At 37.5% G+C, this 17,839-nt stretch overlaps 1 long non-coding RNA gene across 2 annotated transcripts in view; it reads left to right on the top strand.

Moving 5' to 3' along the window:
- The first annotated feature begins 11,021 nt into the window (after positions 1 to 11,021).
- The window catches only part of LOC144305944 (uncharacterized), a 110,642-nt gene continuing 103,824 nt past the window's right edge, over positions 11,022 to 17,839 (top strand). For both annotated transcript variants that reach the window (XR_013372977.1, XR_013372975.1), the window contains exon 1: positions 11,022 to 11,161. This is a non-coding gene — a long non-coding RNA (uncharacterized LOC144305944). The remainder of the gene's footprint in view (positions 11,162 to 17,839) is intronic.

Genomic DNA, 17,839 nt, shown 5'->3' with positions numbered 1-17,839 from the left:
TCGTTATATTTTGATAGTTTATCTTTATGTAGGGATTCTTCTGTTCTTAATGATTAAAGCCAGAGCCCTTTTGAGAGACAATGGAGTAGATTTTTCTAGGACTATTCCCTAATATAGGTCCATATCAAATTTAAACATTTCCAAAGTTTTAAGTATAGTATACGAAAAACTTAAATAAGGACTTGGAGTTCAGATTAAAATTCTTCTGGTGATGTTAAGAATTTATCATCCTATCCTTTGTTACCTTTAGCTGTCTCTTGGATGTCTACTTTATTTCCTGCTTCTGCTAAGGATACGACTTATTAAAATAACAGAGAGCTTATCCTATTCTTAAAGCTTATGACCACAATAGGAAGGTGTAGCATACACAACAAACACAATAGGAACATTTGTAAGATGCTGGAAAATGCCATTAATCACAGGACATCCATCATTCTCACCTCTGTACTGTTACCCAGTGGTGATAATCTTCTAGTCACAAGATGAAGGTAACAAAGAATACAAAATCCCTATGGATATATCAGCCTTAGAGTTCTTCATAGGATAAGTCTTTCTCTTTATCATAACTTGCTTTATATTCTGCTTGTAATATAAAGTATTGTATAAAATGTAGAATTATAATTATGTATAATTATATTATGTATAAAATTCTATATGTGATAACTCCCTCTGCCAGGGGTGCCTGGGTGGCTCAGTTAGTTGAGCATCTGAATCTTGGTTTCAGCTGGGGTCATGATCTCCGGGTTGTAAGACAGAGCTGAGCAGACGGCTTGCACTCAGTGCTGAGTCTGCTTGGGTTTCTCTCTCTCTCTCCTTCAGCTCCTCCCGCCTGTGTACATTCCTTCACCTTCCCTCTTCCTCTCAAATAAATAAATAAACCTCCCTCTGCCTATTAGGCAATGACCCAAATCCCATAAAAAGCAATAGAGGCTATTGCCAGAAGGGGAGAAGGAAGCACTGCTGTTGGGTTTCATGATACAATCTGAGAATTTCCAGGCCCCCTGGTAGGTGGATATCTGTTATTTTAGCCAATGAGACTAGAGAATCCTCCCATCTGAATCAAGATGCCACTGACAGGTTGGTGCCAATGATGCCTCTTAGCAGACTTCTGTCCCTCTCCAACAGCTGGCATCAATATATGACAAACACCTTAGATGCATAGTTCTGATTAAGCAAAGAGAAAAATCAGAAATTCCATCACTGGTTTTATGCTTATCATGCTTAAGACTACAACAAGTTCTAATTTCAAACAGGATGCAGACTTTCACCAAGAATATAGGGTGTTTGGAAGTGTTTTAGTCACCCTAAAAGACACTTCTTTGGGAACAAAAAGGGAGAGAAATTCAGAGGATGATATTGAAAGAGATTTGAGACATTCTCTGAACCTTTTACTCCCAGAAATGGAATGCTCTCATTCCATTTCTTTGCAAGTTTCTCCAACCCAAAATACGGTGCAGTTGATGCTGTCTTGTGTGGAATAACCTGTGTATACTACGAGTGTTTAGAGAGAAGAGGCCTCAGGTGGATTGGTGAATTGAATAAAGATTCCTATATGAGGTAGGACTTGAGACAATGAAAAATAGTGAAAGATTTCAAAAAGCAAGAGAAGTGAACAAGACATTCTTCAGCCTAGAAGACATAACGTGTCTAGTGGTCACATGAAAGTAACTTAGTGTTTCTCTTTCTTTTAATTGTTTTCCATAAGGTTTGTTTCCTCCATAGTCCCCAATCTGGAAGGACATAGACATGAGGAATTTATTAAACTGACTTCTTAATTCTTAACTGCAGCTTCTTTATTTAGCTGAGAAAACAAATTTATCTTAAGTATCGAATGTCCATGTCTCTTCCTTAAGCCACACAAATTGTGCAGTCACTACTTTATGGAAAAAATTCATAGAGTATATACTCTACCTGGTTGCTTTTTAAATTAATCACTACATTTAAAGAATTGACACTAAAATCCCATGCTAAGAGTATGACTTAGAATAATGTGCTTCCCCCCGCCTCCCCCCCCCCCCCCCACTGTAATCAGCTCCTGCTGGTTTATCTATTTCACAGAATTTACAGCCTGAATGTTTCAGTGTTGCTATGGTTATCTGAGCTTCTTCCCCTAGGTCTGTTAACAATGAATATTTTAGAGATCTTATACTTGATACTCTTACTGATGCTTTTTTACTTCATGATATGAAGCTAGAATCAATACCTTTCCTTCCACTTCAGTTATTTATGAGAATGTAAGCTCTCACTGATTCAAAGGCTGAAAGAAGTCTTATTGTGGATAAGTCAGAATTTTAAGACATATGGAGACAGGACCCTCAGAAACAAGTCCTTTTTATGTGTTAGGTGATGCTAGCTTTTGGTTTCCTCCAACCAACCCTTGACGATAATCTGCCCTTAACTCTTCTCACTGTGACCCTCTACACTTCTCTTCTACCTTTAATCGACCTCAGGCTAGGAACCTGTGAATCTCATTGCCTCCAAAGTCTCACCTCAAATGGAAGAAAATAAAAAATGCACACTCATGTCTGACAGCAGGGACCTCAAGAGGAGAGGGCTCAGTTCATGGGAATGGATCACAAATTATGAATCATCAAGTATTATGGAAGGATAAAAAAGAAATTACATTAAATCCTTTCTTCTACTCATCAAATAACACTAACTTTCTAAATCTAATCCTATTGAGACAATGCTCTGAATTACTGTTACCATAATCAGAGTTTAGTCTGATGTTTATGGTGTGAAGAATAAACATCGGAAGCTGGAGCAAATGTTAAGGATCTATGACCTCTGGCGTGATGTTGCAGTTTCAGTTGCAAGGCTATCCTTCATGCTATTTCCTCCTAGGTGCTCTGGGTCCTGGGACATGGGTGACCTTTGGGGTTTGAGAGAAAGTTCTCCCAAGGGCATAGATAAGTGAGTCATGGAGGCGACAACCCTTGTTAACTTGCATTTGAGTTTTGCTTACAAAAATAGAACTACAAATGGATATTCTTTCTGACTGTTCATTACAAAATGTACAAATAAGTCCAGGTCTCTAATGGAAAGGTTTAACAGCTTTTTCGTGGGTAATAAAATGCTTTTGAACTTTCTTGAACTAACTTTAGCATTTCTCAAGGACTTTATACTCTGCACTGATTGTCCTTTCTAACAACCTAACTGAGGTTGCTTTGACCAGTATTTGTCTTCTTTCCCATAGCAAGTGGCTTCACTGAGGCAGAAGCGCCATTTTAGATAGGTGTCACCAGCACTTAACAGAGAGCCTGCCAAAGCATGAGCACTTGATGAATGCTTATTGAATGGAGAATGACCATTTTACCTTCTTGGATGGCTGGAGAGACACACAGTTGTGTAATTGATCAGATTGCAGACCCTGAGTGAGGCTCCTGTGGTCCTGGGGTACAGTGTCAATATGAGGCTTTTCTTCTACCTCTTAATTTACAGGACAAGGATTACCTATTGGTTAATTTATAAATTGGAAACATTATTTTTTTGATTCATATTCATAGCTGCTATCAGTGGTCCGTTTTTTCTTTTGTCATAATAGTAGTGTTACATTAGAGCATTTATGTTTAATATTTATAACCTATCTTGTTTCCCAAAGAGATGGAATGACTTGTGGATATATTTATGCTATGTCTGACTATTTTAAAGAAAGAAAAAGGGGAAAACATAGAGGAAGAAGCACCTTGCTGAGGAATAAAATGAACAAAAATGAGAGGAGTGTGTGACCTGGTCTCTGACAGTAGTTATTATTGGTTCACTGTAATTAGTGGCAGGGTTTAAGTGGGGTCATAGCACATGTATAGGTGATGGAAGGAAGGACAGTGCACAGAGTTCTTAGAAAGGAAGCTGAAGAGATGGCATGGTTAATGCTGAAGAAATTAGGCTCAAATAGTAGAGAGATAGCAAGGAGTCCTTGAAGAACTTGAAGCAAGAGAATGAGTGAAATAATCAGATTTGTGCTTTTATTTTATTTTTAGATTCATTAAACTCAATTAATTAATATTGTTTATATAATTATAAACAATATAATGTATTATTTGCTTCAGAGGTGAGGTCAGTGATTTATCAGTCTTATATAATATGCAGTGCTCACCACAACACGTGCCCTCCTTAATGTGCATCGCTCAGCTACCCCATCTCTTCCCTCCCTCCAGCAACCCTTAGTTTGTTTCCCATGATTAAGAGTCTCTTACAGTTTGTCTCCCTCTCAGGTTTCATATTTTATTTTTTCCTCTCTTCCCCAATGATCCTGTTTGTTCCACAAATTCCACATACGAGTGAGATCATATGATGATTGTCTTTCTCTGATTGAGTTATTTCATTTAGCATAATACCCTCTAGTTCCATCCACGTTGTTGCAAGATTTTTTGATGACTGAGTAGTATTCCACTGTATATAATACCACATCATCTTTATCTATTCATCTGTCGATGGACATCTGGGCTCTTTCCATAGTTTGGCTACTTGTGGACCAGACTTGTGCTTTTAGAAAGATTCATTCTGTCAAAAAAGGCATATTGGAAAGATAAAATTGTCTGCAGGAAGGCATCAAAACTGGACATCAATCCATATGGGGATAAACTAAGGAAGAACAGCTAAAGGTGAAAAGGAGGGAATGGGTAAAGCATTTTAAAGAAAGGTGAATTAAAGGACCAGGCCACTAGTATAGAATATGCCAGAGATGGGAATGCATAGATGACCATGTGGTTTCCAGCTTTGAAGGTGGTTGGTTCACCATGATTAGGAATAAATATAGGAGAAAGAGCAAGATACTTTTGAATATGTTGAGTTTCCTGAGATAGGGGAAATGAGAGAGTGTAATAATTAAAAATATTTCAAGTCAATAAGATAGAAGGAGGACCAGATACTGTTCAATGTTGTGATGAGCCTTGATTCTCAGAGTATAAGGAGAAATTTCTATAAACTATCATCAGCCAATTGTCTATAATCAGCACATGCAGAGTTGATCATACTTATCTACTCTTCAGAGCCAAGAAGAGATCAATAAATGCTGTAAACATGATTAGTGCAGTTCCCATATCTATGCTGATGGGCTCTGGAGTGTCCCATCAAACACACAGGCGCACTGCAAGATGTTGTGCAGTTTCAATGGAAATACAACAATACTTGTAAGAGACTGTTGAACAATTGCCACCAAGTGTCTGAGCCTGACTATTTCATAAATCAGAAGTGTTAAATATTACTTTTGACCTAGGAACACCACAAAAGAATTACTGAGACACTGAGGACATGGTGGACTGAAAAAGTTTGGAAACTTCTTCACTATTATAAGATTTTTGACAGATTTCACCTTAAGTAATCATAAATTCTACTTTCTAAGATCATGAATAGGTACACACATTCCAGAATTTGTCTCATTACTAGTTCTGATTTACTATCAGAAGGCAGACACTCAACCATTGAGCCACCCAGGTGTCCCAGACAGATTCTTCTACAATAATTTTTCTTACTTGAGTTTGAGAATCTGATCGTGACTTTACAGCAGGGTTTAAATTGAGAAATTTCTCTGGAAATTTTCTGGAATTTTGTTTAGCAAATGTTTCTTTGCTTAGCCTAGAATTTCTGTTTTTAAAGATTTTATTTATTTATGAGAGACACAAAGAGAGAGAGAGGCAGAGACATAGGCAGAGGGAGAAGCAGGCTCCCTGCAGGGAGCCCGACGCGGGGCTCGATTCGGGACCCCGGGATCACACCCCGGGCTGAAGGCAGCGCTAAACCGCTGGGCCACCGGGGCTGCCCAGCCTAGCCTAGAATTTATGTCATATGTTTTATAGTTCTTATCAACTAGGTGACCCCACATTTGCCCAAACATGGAATGCATAAACATTTTACAAAATTCATGAATAAGGAGCCACCTGTGTGGCTCAGCTATTGAGTGTCTGCCTTGGGCTCAGGGTGTGACCCCAGGGTCCTGGGATTGAGTCCTAAATTGGGCTCCCTGAAGGGAGCCTGCTTCTCCCTCTACCTGTGTCTCTGCTTCTCTCTGTGTGTCTCTCATAAATAAATAAATAAAATCTCTAAAAAGCTCATGAATAAGATGTAAGAGAGGATTTTTTTTTTTTTACTTACTATACCAAGTTTAAAATTTCCTTAGAGAGAAAAATCTACCAGTCAAGTTAAAAGACACATTTTATCATTTCATTCCTCTCAACTCTTCACCATCAATACTAACAGCAAAGATTAAGGTCTGCAGAAAGTAATCGCTTTCTATCAAGCCAAAATATCTGCCCTGACCGTGGACTATGACATTAGCCTGATGCTTAGAGAAAGAAACACAATGTCTTCCAAGTTTTTCCTCCAGATGTGCTTCCATTCACAACCACATTTTTCTTCGTAGTCCATGCAATGAGGCATTTTCCATTAAGTGAATATCACTATTCCCCCTCAAAAAACAGGTTTCTCAGATTTTAATGTGCAAAAGAATCGCCCAAGGAGCTTGCTAAACATGTGGGTTCCCAAGGTCCACTCTCAAGAGATTCTGATTCAAAATATGTGGAGAGGATCCAAGAATCCATGTTTGAAACAAGATCCTTAGATGATTCTGAGGTGGATATTCCTTGGGTCACACTTTGAGTAACTCTGCTCTAGAGGAATGGTCCCCAGAAAGTCAGAGATCCATTGTGTTGTTGCCAAGATACTAGGATTCAGAGTTCTAAAGATAATTTTTCCATGATTTTTTTCCAGTGAGACTCTGATCAAATTTTTAGTCACAGGCATTAAGTCTCTTTGTCACTTGCCAGACATTTAGTGATTTTTACAAGTTCCGTTGTAAAAGGATAAAAGAGATGGAAATAACAGATTGTTATAGTTAGGTATTGTTCTCAATTTATTCACATTCAGACGAACTGTGAGTTTTAATTTCAATGAATGTAATGACAGTACTTTAAAATTCCTGTGTGTAATCTTTACCCAAAATTATGCTAGCTTGCTTTTATAATGTTGTTACTAGGTAACCAGAGAGGGATCTACCTAAAGAATTCTTATTAAAAAAAAAAGAAAAACAATGGCATTGTGATTGGACCACTTCACTGCCAATCATTTTTGTGGGAATTGGGGAGGGGAGCTATTAAAGAGATCACACTAGGTCCCACCTTGAAAGAAAATATCCAGCTGAAAGCAAATTCTTTGGACTTCTCCTCTAAAAGTAGAGAGTTACATGGTGTCCCTTCTCTTCTCAAATAAGAAAAAAGCTTTCTGGGCACCTGGGTTGCTCAGCAGTTGAGTGTCTGCCTTTGGTTCAGGTGATGATCCCGAGGTCCTGAACTTGTGGATCAAGTTCCACATCAAGCTCCCCACAGGGAGCCTGCTTCTCCCTCTGCCTGTGTCTCTGCCTCTCTCATAAATAAATAAAATCTTTTAGAAAAAAGAAAAAAGCTTTCTCCTAAGCAAGGCAAGTGTTAAAGTCTGTATGGCAATAACTGAATGCCATGTAATGCTGTTTTTAATAGAAAATAAAAGAAAATGACCCTAGCTTTCCAGGTCTTTTGGTGCCCTGAAATTTTACCTCATTGATCATCTTAAAAGAATTGAAATTAAGTCTAACATGGAGAATAAAGGTCATTGAAATGTTACTGGATATCTAAGAAGAAAGGGTGTGCATATAGAGTATAGAGAAAATAACATCCAATTTAGAAAAGAAATCAGACTTGGAAGGAGGGGTTTGCAGCTTAGGAGCCTGGAGGCAAGCTCCTGGGATCTCAGAGACCAGAATTGCCACCCTGTTCAGTGTAGGTTGTTGAAAAGAATTCAGCTGTGAGTCAGACTGATAAGGTTTTAATTTCTCCTCCACCACCTATGCCTTGTGTATAACCTTGGGCAAATTATTCAACCTTTGTAGGCTTCAATGATCTTATCTTAAATGGGAACAACGATAATATATATTGAATTACCTCAATGGTTGGGATAATCCATAGAAATATTCCATTTGAAATGCCTTATCAGTGAAGATGCCTCACATGGGAAGAACCATCCTACTGTTAGGATCCAATCAGCCACATTGTCAGGGAGAGTCTTGGATGAGTCCTTGTCTTATCCTGAGTGTGTAGTTGGTAGAAAATGTTACTGAAGGGAGAAAAAGATGTGTATGTGCTTACCGATATGGAATAAGCAAACTCTCTGCGGTTACAAAGACAGCTGCTACGACGGAGCCACCCTCCCTTGAGTCTTCTTCAGCTTGCCAAAAAAGAATCATAATTGCTAGTCCAGTGCCACCATCTTTTTTTAAAAGGAGGATCTTCCTTTCCACATAATAAAGCCTGGGCATGAGAAGTGGGGGAGGGGCAAAAATGAGTAAAGAAAGGTAGCAAGGAGGTTTGGGGAAACCATGAGAGAGATGGTCCAAGCAGCTGTAGGATGCGATAGGTATAAAAAGGGGGAGAAAGCAAGAGGGTTGCTATGTTGATGTCAATCATGTGCTTTGTGTTTCCTTGTGGTTTATGTGGAATATAAAAGATTTCAGGTATTTCAAGATCATTTTTGGCTGCTGGGCTGTGTGTTCTTGACTGTAGCATAACTTGAACTAACGTGATGTACCATTAACAATAATGGTTTCATGAATCCTGAAGAATGACCAAGTCTACCTTTAAAGACTTTAATGTTTCCCACATACCATCCTTTTCCCTCCTGGAAAGAAGGACAACACATGGGAGAAGCCCAACTCAGCCACTTTCCCTCAGTCCTCTGATGTTTTCCCAGAGAGGAAAAGATCCAGGGCCAAAGGGTAGGATGGTCATTCCCTTCTCTCTAGACTCCAGCAGCCTAATAAGGCATGGAATCTCCACTAAGGAGAAAATGGGGTGATGGGAAGTACAACTGGATCTGGAAGCAAAAGTACAGCCGGATCCATCTAAAGCCACACCCTGCTGGCAATGACCTCGGCTCTGACCAGCATCCCCAGCTCATCAGTATTAGAGGCAGGAAACGAGAAGACAGACACACACCAGAAAACTTTTCCTGTAATTCCATAGAGAAAGGACAATAACTAAATAAGATGTGTAGCAAAGGCAGGTGAATACAGAGCAGAGACCAGGAACCAAACACTGCTCTTCTCTTGTGGGAAATGTACCAGCAAGGAATCTCCGTGAAAGCCAGGACAGCGACTTGCCTCAGGCTTCCTGCTGACATGGAACCACACGGCCGCCTCTTCCTCCTCCTGTTAGGTAGCAGGCTTTGTCCTAAGTTCAATAGTTTTAAATGTTGAAATCATAGGTTCTAAAATCACATAAAAAGGCTGGTAATTATAACATGTCAAGGAGACCACTATTCCAGTATTTTCTGTTCTTATCAAACAGGTAAAATCACAAATATCCTGAGTAAATGAATTGTCATACATATCCTGAGAAATGGGGAATAAGGTACTTTATAGAGCCAACATTGGACCAGATGGGAAATCTATAAAGGGGAGATGAAGAGATAGTTTGCTATCCTTGCTTGGGTGAAGGGTGGGCTTGTACCATGGCTGTTTTTTTCTGATTATCCTCATTATGAACCAGGAGAAAGACAGAGTGAACTAAAAATTAAAACAGAAGGTGCAACTTAGAAAATAATCAAAAATAAAATGGTAAAATATTAAGATAGATTTGAAAGATAAAAAAAACTATGTGATAAAAGATTCAGAAAACTAAGACTTTATCCAAGTTTAAAAAGTAAGAAAAAATAAGGGTTGACCCTTAAAATGATAGAGAATAGAGAAGACAATGTTAGAGCAGTAAAGCTTAGGCCTATGTGTTGTGTTCCAAAGAAAAGGCCCATTACTGAGCAGGTGTCCCACTTCTCCATGACCTTCGCTGGCCAATCAATACTCCTCTGAGAAGATTCTTCAAAACTGACACCATGTCAACAAAAATTTATTTCTTTTAATTATTTTTTATTTTTTTAAAGATTTTATTTATTTATTCATGAGAGACACAGGCAGAGGGAGAGGCAGGCTCCATGCAGGGAGCCTGGCATGGGACTCAATCCGGGGTCTCCAGGATCACACCCTGGGTGGAAGGTGGCGCCAAACCGCTGAGCCACTGGGGCTGCCCATGTCAACAAAATTTTAAAGAATATATTGACATGATGGTTATGTATAACGATGATGAAAGGTAATTAGAGGAAGCAGCAGAAAAATGAAAATAGAATCAAATTTAAATGAAAAGGGAGACAGAAAGCTGGAATATTAAATGTTAGGGGGCCCGAGTCAAATAATGAAAGGTTAAAGTTTTGAGTTATGATAGAAAATAAAAGCCTAGACCGTAAGAGATGAGGAGGTTATAAAATAATTTAAAATAAAATGTAATAAACTTTACATTTTAAAATAAGATGTAATAAACTTTACATTTAATGCTTAATTAAACATTAAAATTACCATGAAATGAATAAAATAATAAAATGCAAAGTTTCCATTCGAGAAACATGGGGAAATTAAAAAGACATAGGTACTAAAAAATGCAGATACCTGAATGCTATTTGTTTTATGGTTTTATTCCTTTTATGTTAATAGAGAAATCCTTGGTAGCACAAAATATAAAAACATTAATACTAGAAGCACAGAAGTTGCAAGCAAGCAAGTGGCATAAGAGCGTATTAATAACTCATGCTCCTGTAGCACAAGTCTACCTGGAGGAGTTGGGGCAAAGATGACGGCACCTTTACCTGAGTGATTCTCAGCTCTGAGTGCATACTGGAATCACCTTCTAGAATATACTTGTGCTATGGCTCACCTCACACCAAGTAATTCAGAATATCTAACAATGGCGCCCCAAATGATTTCCATATGCAGCCAACGTTGAGAACTACTGCCTTAAACTCTTACTGTTCAACGTGTGCCCAGCTTTGAACACACTCTTCAAGTTTCAGATACAATTAAAGAGGTCAACAATATTCGGAGCAGATAGGCAAGAGTGTATTTCAAGTTCAGCGATGTGCTTGCTGGTTATGCAAATTCCACAAGACTCCCCCCTCACTTCTCAAACAATATTCCATTGTGTGTGTAAACTACAGTTTCCTTATCTGTCCATCGGTTGGTGGACACTTGGATCGTCCCCTGCTCCTTGTTTCTCTCTCTTGGCTGTGGTGCATGATGCTGCAATGAACGTGGAAGGGCCGTTCTTGCTTCAAGATTCTGATTTCACTTCCTTTGGAGATTCACCCAGAGGTAGGATTGCTAGATTGTATAGTGGTCCTATTTTTCGTTTTTTTGTTTTTTTGTTTGTTTGTTTGTTTTTTTGAGAAACCTCCAATGCTATTTCCCATAGAGGCAGCATCAATTTACATTACCACCAACTGTGTACAGGGGTCCCTTTTTTTCATATACTGACCAATATTTGTTATCTTTTGGTTTTTGATAAAAGGCATCCTATGAGGTGATACCACAATGCGGTTTTGATTTGGATTTCCTTGAGGATTAGTGATGCTGAGCGCCTTTTCATATACCTGTTAGATCATTTAACTACCGGCCATTTGTATGTCTCCTTGGAGAAATGTCAATTCAGATCCTCTGCCCATTTTTTTTCCTTTTTTTTTTAAATAAATTTGTTTTTTATTGGTGTTCAATATGCCAACATATAGAATAACACCCATTGCTCATCCCGTCAAGTGCCCCCCTCAGTGCCCGTCACCCAGTCATCCCCACCCCCTACCCACCTCCCCCTCCACCACCCCTAGTTCATTTCCCAGAGTTAGGAGTCTCTCATGTTCTGTCTCCCTTCTGATATTTCCCACTCATTTTTTCTCCTTTCCCCTTTATTCCCTTTCGCTATTTTTTATATTCCCCAAATGAATGAAACCATATAATGTTTGTCCTTCTCCGACTGACGCATTTCACTCAGCATCATACCCTCCAGTACCATCCACGTCGAAGCAAATGGTGGGTATTTGTCGTTTCTAATGGCTGAGGAATATTCCAGTGTATACATAGACCACAGCTTCTCTATCCATCATCTGCCGATGGACACCGAGGCTCCTTCCACAGCTTGGCTACTGTGGACATTGCTGCTAGAAACATCGGGGTGCAGGTGTCCCGGCGTTTCACTGCATCTGTATCTTTGGGGAAATCCCCAGTAGGCCTCTGCCCATTTTTTAATCAGCTTGTTTTTCAGCTATCGTATTGGAGGAGTTCCTTATATATTTTGGAGATTAATCCTTTATCAGATATATTGTTTGCAAATACTATCTCTCATGCTATATAGGTGGCCTTTCATTTTGTTGTTTATTGCTTTTGTTGGTTAGGAGCATTTTAGTTTGATCCCTATTTTTGCTTTTGTTTCCTGTGTTTTCATTGTCAGGTCCAAGAAATCTTGCCAAGGCCAACATCCAGAAGTTTTTTCTGTTTTCTTCTAGGAGTGTTAATGTTTCAGGTCTTATGCTTAAGTCTTCAATTCATTTTGAGTTTATTTTTGTGTATAATATAAGGTAGGGGTCCAATTTCACTCTTTTGCATGCATCTTTTGCATATCCAGTTATCCCAACATCATTTGTGGAAGATGCTATTCCTTCCCTATTGTGTATTCTTTGCATCCTTGTCAAAGGTTAGTTGACTTTATATGCATGAGATTATTTCTGAGCGCTCCATTCTATTCCATTGGTCTATATGTCTGTTTTTTGTTTTTGTTTTTGTTTTTGTTTTTACCAGTATTACATTGTTCTGAGTACTGGAACTTTGTAAAAAACATACTGAAGTCAGGAAGTTTGGTTGATGCCTCCAACTGTGTTTTCCTTGCTCAATATTGTCTTGGTTATTTGGGAGCACTTGTGGTTCTGTATTTTATCTTTTTTTTTTCTATTTCTGTAAAAACTGCCATTGAAATTATGATAGGATTATATTGAATCTGTAGATTACTTTGGGTAATATGGATATTTTAACAATATTAATTAATTATTAATGTTTCGCCTCCTTGGTTAAGTTTATTTCTAAGTATTTTATTCTTTTTAATGCTATTATAAATGGAATTGTTTTCTCAATTTCCTTTTCAGATTACTCATGGTTAATGTTGTAGATTTTTAAATTTAGGCTTTCTTTATCAGGTTAAAAAATTTCCTTCTCAGTGTATGTGTCTTTTTAAAGTCATATGGCAGTGTTGAATTTTCTTTGTGCTTTTTCTGCATTTATGATTTTTATTAGTTTCCCCCTTATCAAATATATTGGTACATTTTTAAAAACACAACACAAACTGTGAATATCTGACATTAAGCCAACTTGGTGATGATTTTATATATTACTAAATTTTATTTGATAATGTTTTGTTTAGAATTTTTGCATCTACATTCATGGGATGAAATAGACAAACACCTAAAAAGGCACAAGTTTATAAAATGGAAACAGAGAAATAAAATCTGATTTGTCCTATTGCTATTAAGGAAATTGAATCTGTAATTAGAACTTTCCCACTGGGCAGCCTCGGTTGCACAGCGGTTTAGTGCCGCCTGCACCCCGGGGCGTGATCCTGGAGACCCGGGATCGAGTCCCATGTCAGGCTTCCTGTATGGAGCCTGCTTCTCCCTCTGCCTGTGTCTCTGCCTCTCTCTCTCTCTCTCTCTCTCTCTCTGAATAAATAAATAAATCTTAGGGAAAAAAAAAAAAGAACTTTCCCACAATGAAGCCCTAGGCCCAGATGGTTTCACTGATAATTTCTACAAAACATTTAGGGAAAGAATAACCCAAACACATCGAAGGAATAAAAAAAAGAAAAAAAGTTTCTCAACTGATTTTATAAGGTCAGGGTAACCTTGATGCCAAAAGCTAAAAAACTACCGGGAAAAAAATAAAATAAAAAATCTCCCATGAATGTAGATGCAAAAATTCTAAACAAAACATTATCAAATAAAATTTAGTAATATATAAAATCATCACCAAGTTAGCTTAATGTCAGATATTCACAGTTTGTGTTGTGTTTTTAAAAATGTACCAATATATTTGATAAGGGGGAAACTAATAAAAATCATAAATGCAGAAAAAGCACAAAGAAAATTCAACACTGCCATATGACTTTAAAAAGACACATACACTGAGAAGGAAATTTTTTAACCTGATAAAGAAAGCCTAAATTTAAAAATCTACAACATTAACCATGAGTAATCTGAAAAGGAAATTGAGAAAACAATTCCATTTATAATAGCATTAAAAAGAATAAAATACTTAGAAATAAACTTAACCAAGGAGAGAATTTAGTCCCTAAATCCTAGCAAATACTGATAGTGCTCCATTCGGATTCTCTTAGATCCTTTTGAAAGGTTTTGTGTACATATTCTCCAGTTTCCATGGGCTTTTCTTTTAAAGACATGTACCTGGGATTCCATTCAGAGGAAGGGTCCCATGGGAACTACAAAGGCTTTTTACCAGAACTGGTAGAAAGCTTGCCTAAGAGTTGATTCTTCTAGATGGCATGGCTATTACTGAGTGGACCAGATTGATTGCCTTGTAGTTGGACAAACTGCAATCTATGTTCAAGGTATCAGGCTGAAGCTGAGACTGTTGAGATGGCACCCCTTACTTGGCTTCTTCTCTTCTCTTTCCTGTTTCTCTCCACTTTCCTACCCATGAATCCTGGGAACACTTTCTTAATTAATCACTTACACAAACAAATCCCTTTCTTGGGTGTCTATTGAATCTCTCTGGGCTCTAATATATGTTAATTTTCTATTTCATAAATTCTCCCATTGTTACTTATTCTTTTTCTCCCTTTTACTCAATATTTATTTTTCTATTGTTATTTTCACTTTTTGATGGATTTTTATGTATTTTGTTTTCTTATTTAAATTCAAGTTAGTTAACATACAATGCAGCACTGGTTTTAGGAGCAGAATCTAGTGATTCATCGCCCACATACAATATACAATACCCAGCGCTCATTACATCACCTGCCCTCAACGCCCATCACTTAGTCACCCCCCCCCCCACCCACTTCCCCTCTAGCAATCCTCAGTTTGTTCCCTGGAGTTAAGAGTCTCTTAAGGGTTGCCTGCTACTCTGTTTTTATTTATTTTTTTATTTATTTTAATTTTCCTTCCCTTTCCCTATGTTCATCTCTTTTGTTTCTTAAATTCCACATATGAATGAAATCATATGGTTTTTATCTTTCTCTATTAATATTTCACTTATTATAACCCTCTAGTTCTGTCCACATCATTGCAAATGGCAAGATTTCATTATTTTTGATGGCTGAATATATATATAAAGACACTGGCTCTTTTCATATTTTGGCTGTTGTTAATAATGCTGTCATAAATACTCACATGCATGTACCTCTTTGAATCAGCATTTTTGTATCCTCTGGATAAATACTTAGTAGTGCAATTGCTGGGTCATGGGGTAGTACTATTTTTAAGTTTTTGAGGAACCTCCATACTGTTTTCCAGAGTGGATGCACCAGCTTGCATTCCTATCCACAGTGTAAGTATCGACTTTCTCTGCATCCTCGCCAAGATCCGTGGTTTACGGAGTTTTTAATTTTAGCCATTCTGACAAGTGTGAGGTGGTATTTGTCTATTCATCTACATTTTTAATGTTATTGGCTTAGAGTTGTTTAGAATAGTTTCTTTCTACATTTCTAAAATCTAGGGTTTCTGTGATGGCCTTATCTGATTTTTGTTATTTGTCTCTTCTCTTTTTCTCCTTGATTAGATTTGTTGAGTTTAGAGATTTCATTAGTATTAAAAATAATAATAATAACACCCAAGTGTATTTCACTGTGGTTCTGATTTGTAATTTCCCTGATGATGAGTGATGCTGAAACTGGATTATTTTTTGGATGTTGATTTTGAAGAGTTCTTGTTTAGATTTTGGATACTAACCCTTTATCAGATATGTCATTTAGTAAATATCTTCTCCCATTCTGTAGAATGCCCTTTAGTTTTGTTGTTTCCTTCATTTGCTGAAGATTTTTATCTGGATGAAGTCGCAATAGTTGATCTTGGCTTTTGTTTCTCTTGCCTCTGGAAACAAGTCCAGTAAGACGTTGCTGTGGCCGAGGTTAAAGAGGTTGCTGCCTGTGTTCTCTAGAATTTTGATGGTTTCCTATTTTACACTTAGGTCTTTTATCCATTTTGAATTTATTTTTGTGTACAGTGTAAGAAAGTGGTCCAGTTTCGTTCTTTTGCATGTTGCTGTCCAGTTTTCCCAATACCATTTGCCAAACACCATTTGTGTCCATTAAATATTCTTTCCTGCTTTGTTGAAGATTAGTTTACCATTAAGTAATGGTGTTTTCCATTCTGTTTCATTGATCTATGTGTCTGTTTTTTTCCAGTACCATAGTGTCTTGATGATTATAACTTTGTAATACAGCTTGAAGCCCAGAATTGTGATGACTCTCATTTTGCTTTTTTTTTTTTTTTAACAAAAACCAAAAACCAAAAACCAAAAACCAAAAAACACTACTTTGGCTATTCAGAGTCTTTTCTGGCCCCTAAAAATAATTTTAGATTTGTTTGTTCTACTTCTGTGAAAAATGCTGGTGTTATTTTGATGTGGGTTGTATTGAATGTATAGATTGCTTTGGGTAGTAGACATTTTAACAACATTCGTTCTTCCAATCCATGAGCATGGAAAGTTTTTCCATTTCTTTGTGTCATCTTCAATTTCTTTTGTACATGTTCTATAGTTTTTGGTATACAGATCTTTTACCTCTTTGGTTAGGTTTATTTCTAGGTATCTTATGGGTTTTGGTGCAATTATAAATGAGATTGATTCCTTGATTTCTCTTTTTTCTGCTTCATTATTGGTGTATAGAAATGCAACAGATTTCTATACCTTGATTTTACATCCTACAACTTTTCTGATCAGATTCATGTATCAGTTTTAACAATTTTTGGTGGAGTCTGTCTTTCAAGCTTTATACATAGAATTTTTGATGGATATTTAGATCATGCATTTGTTTTCAGCTTTTCTTGTTTTTTTAATACTACATGCACATAAGGCAAAGCTTTATTTACGTCTTACAATGGGAGTTATGTAGTTATATTCATTATTAATCAGTTCAAAATGTGTTTGGTTTCCAGTGTGATTTCTTACTTTATCCTTGAGTTTTTTAGAAGTATGTTGCTTTGGGGATCCCTGAGTGGCTCAGCGGTTTAGCGCCTGCCTCTGACCCAGGCTGTGCTCCTGGAGACCCGGGATCAAGTCCCACATCAGGCTCCCTGCATGGAGCTTGCTTCTCCCTCTGCCTGTGTCTCTGCCTCTCTCTCTCTCTCTGTCTCTCATGAATAAATAAATGAATTCTTAAAAAAAAAAAAAGTATGTTGCTTAATTTCAAAAGTATTTTTCTACCTATTGTTTTTACCTATTGTTTTTATTTATTTATAAATAAATAAATTGTATTTATTTCTTTAAGATTTTATTTATTTATTCATGAGGCACACAGAGAGAGGGAGAATCAGGCTTCATGCAGGGAGCCCAATGTGGGACTTGATCCTGGATCGCAAGATCACAACCTGGGTGGAAGGCAGGCGCCCAACCACTAAACCACCCAGACGTCCCTGTAAATAGTTTTGCAGCAACAATGCAAAGATAGCACAAAGAGTTCCCACATGTCCTGTACCCACTTTCCTCTATTATTAAAATCTAGCACTAATGTGGTACGTTTATCACAACTAATGAAACAATATTGTTACCTTAGTAACTAAAATCTACATTTTACTCAGATTTTCTTAGCTTTTACCTAGTGTCCTTTTTCTGTTTCAGGATTCCATCCAGGATACCGCATTATTTTTAGTCACTGTGTCTCCTTAAGCTCTCCCCGGCTATGACAGTTTCTCAGATTTGCTTGTGTTTGATGAACATGACAGTTCTGAGGAATACCGGTTACACATTTGGTGGAATGTACTTCAATCAAAATGT

The sequence above is a fragment of the Canis aureus genome, chromosome 36 (genome assembly GCF_053574225.1).
Source record: "Canis aureus isolate CA01 chromosome 36, VMU_Caureus_v.1.0, whole genome shotgun sequence".
Classification (NCBI taxonomy): domain Eukaryota; kingdom Metazoa; phylum Chordata; class Mammalia; order Carnivora; family Canidae; genus Canis; species Canis aureus.
The sequence above is the reverse complement of the archived record's forward strand: the minus strand, read 5'-3'. Positions and strand labels throughout refer to the sequence as shown.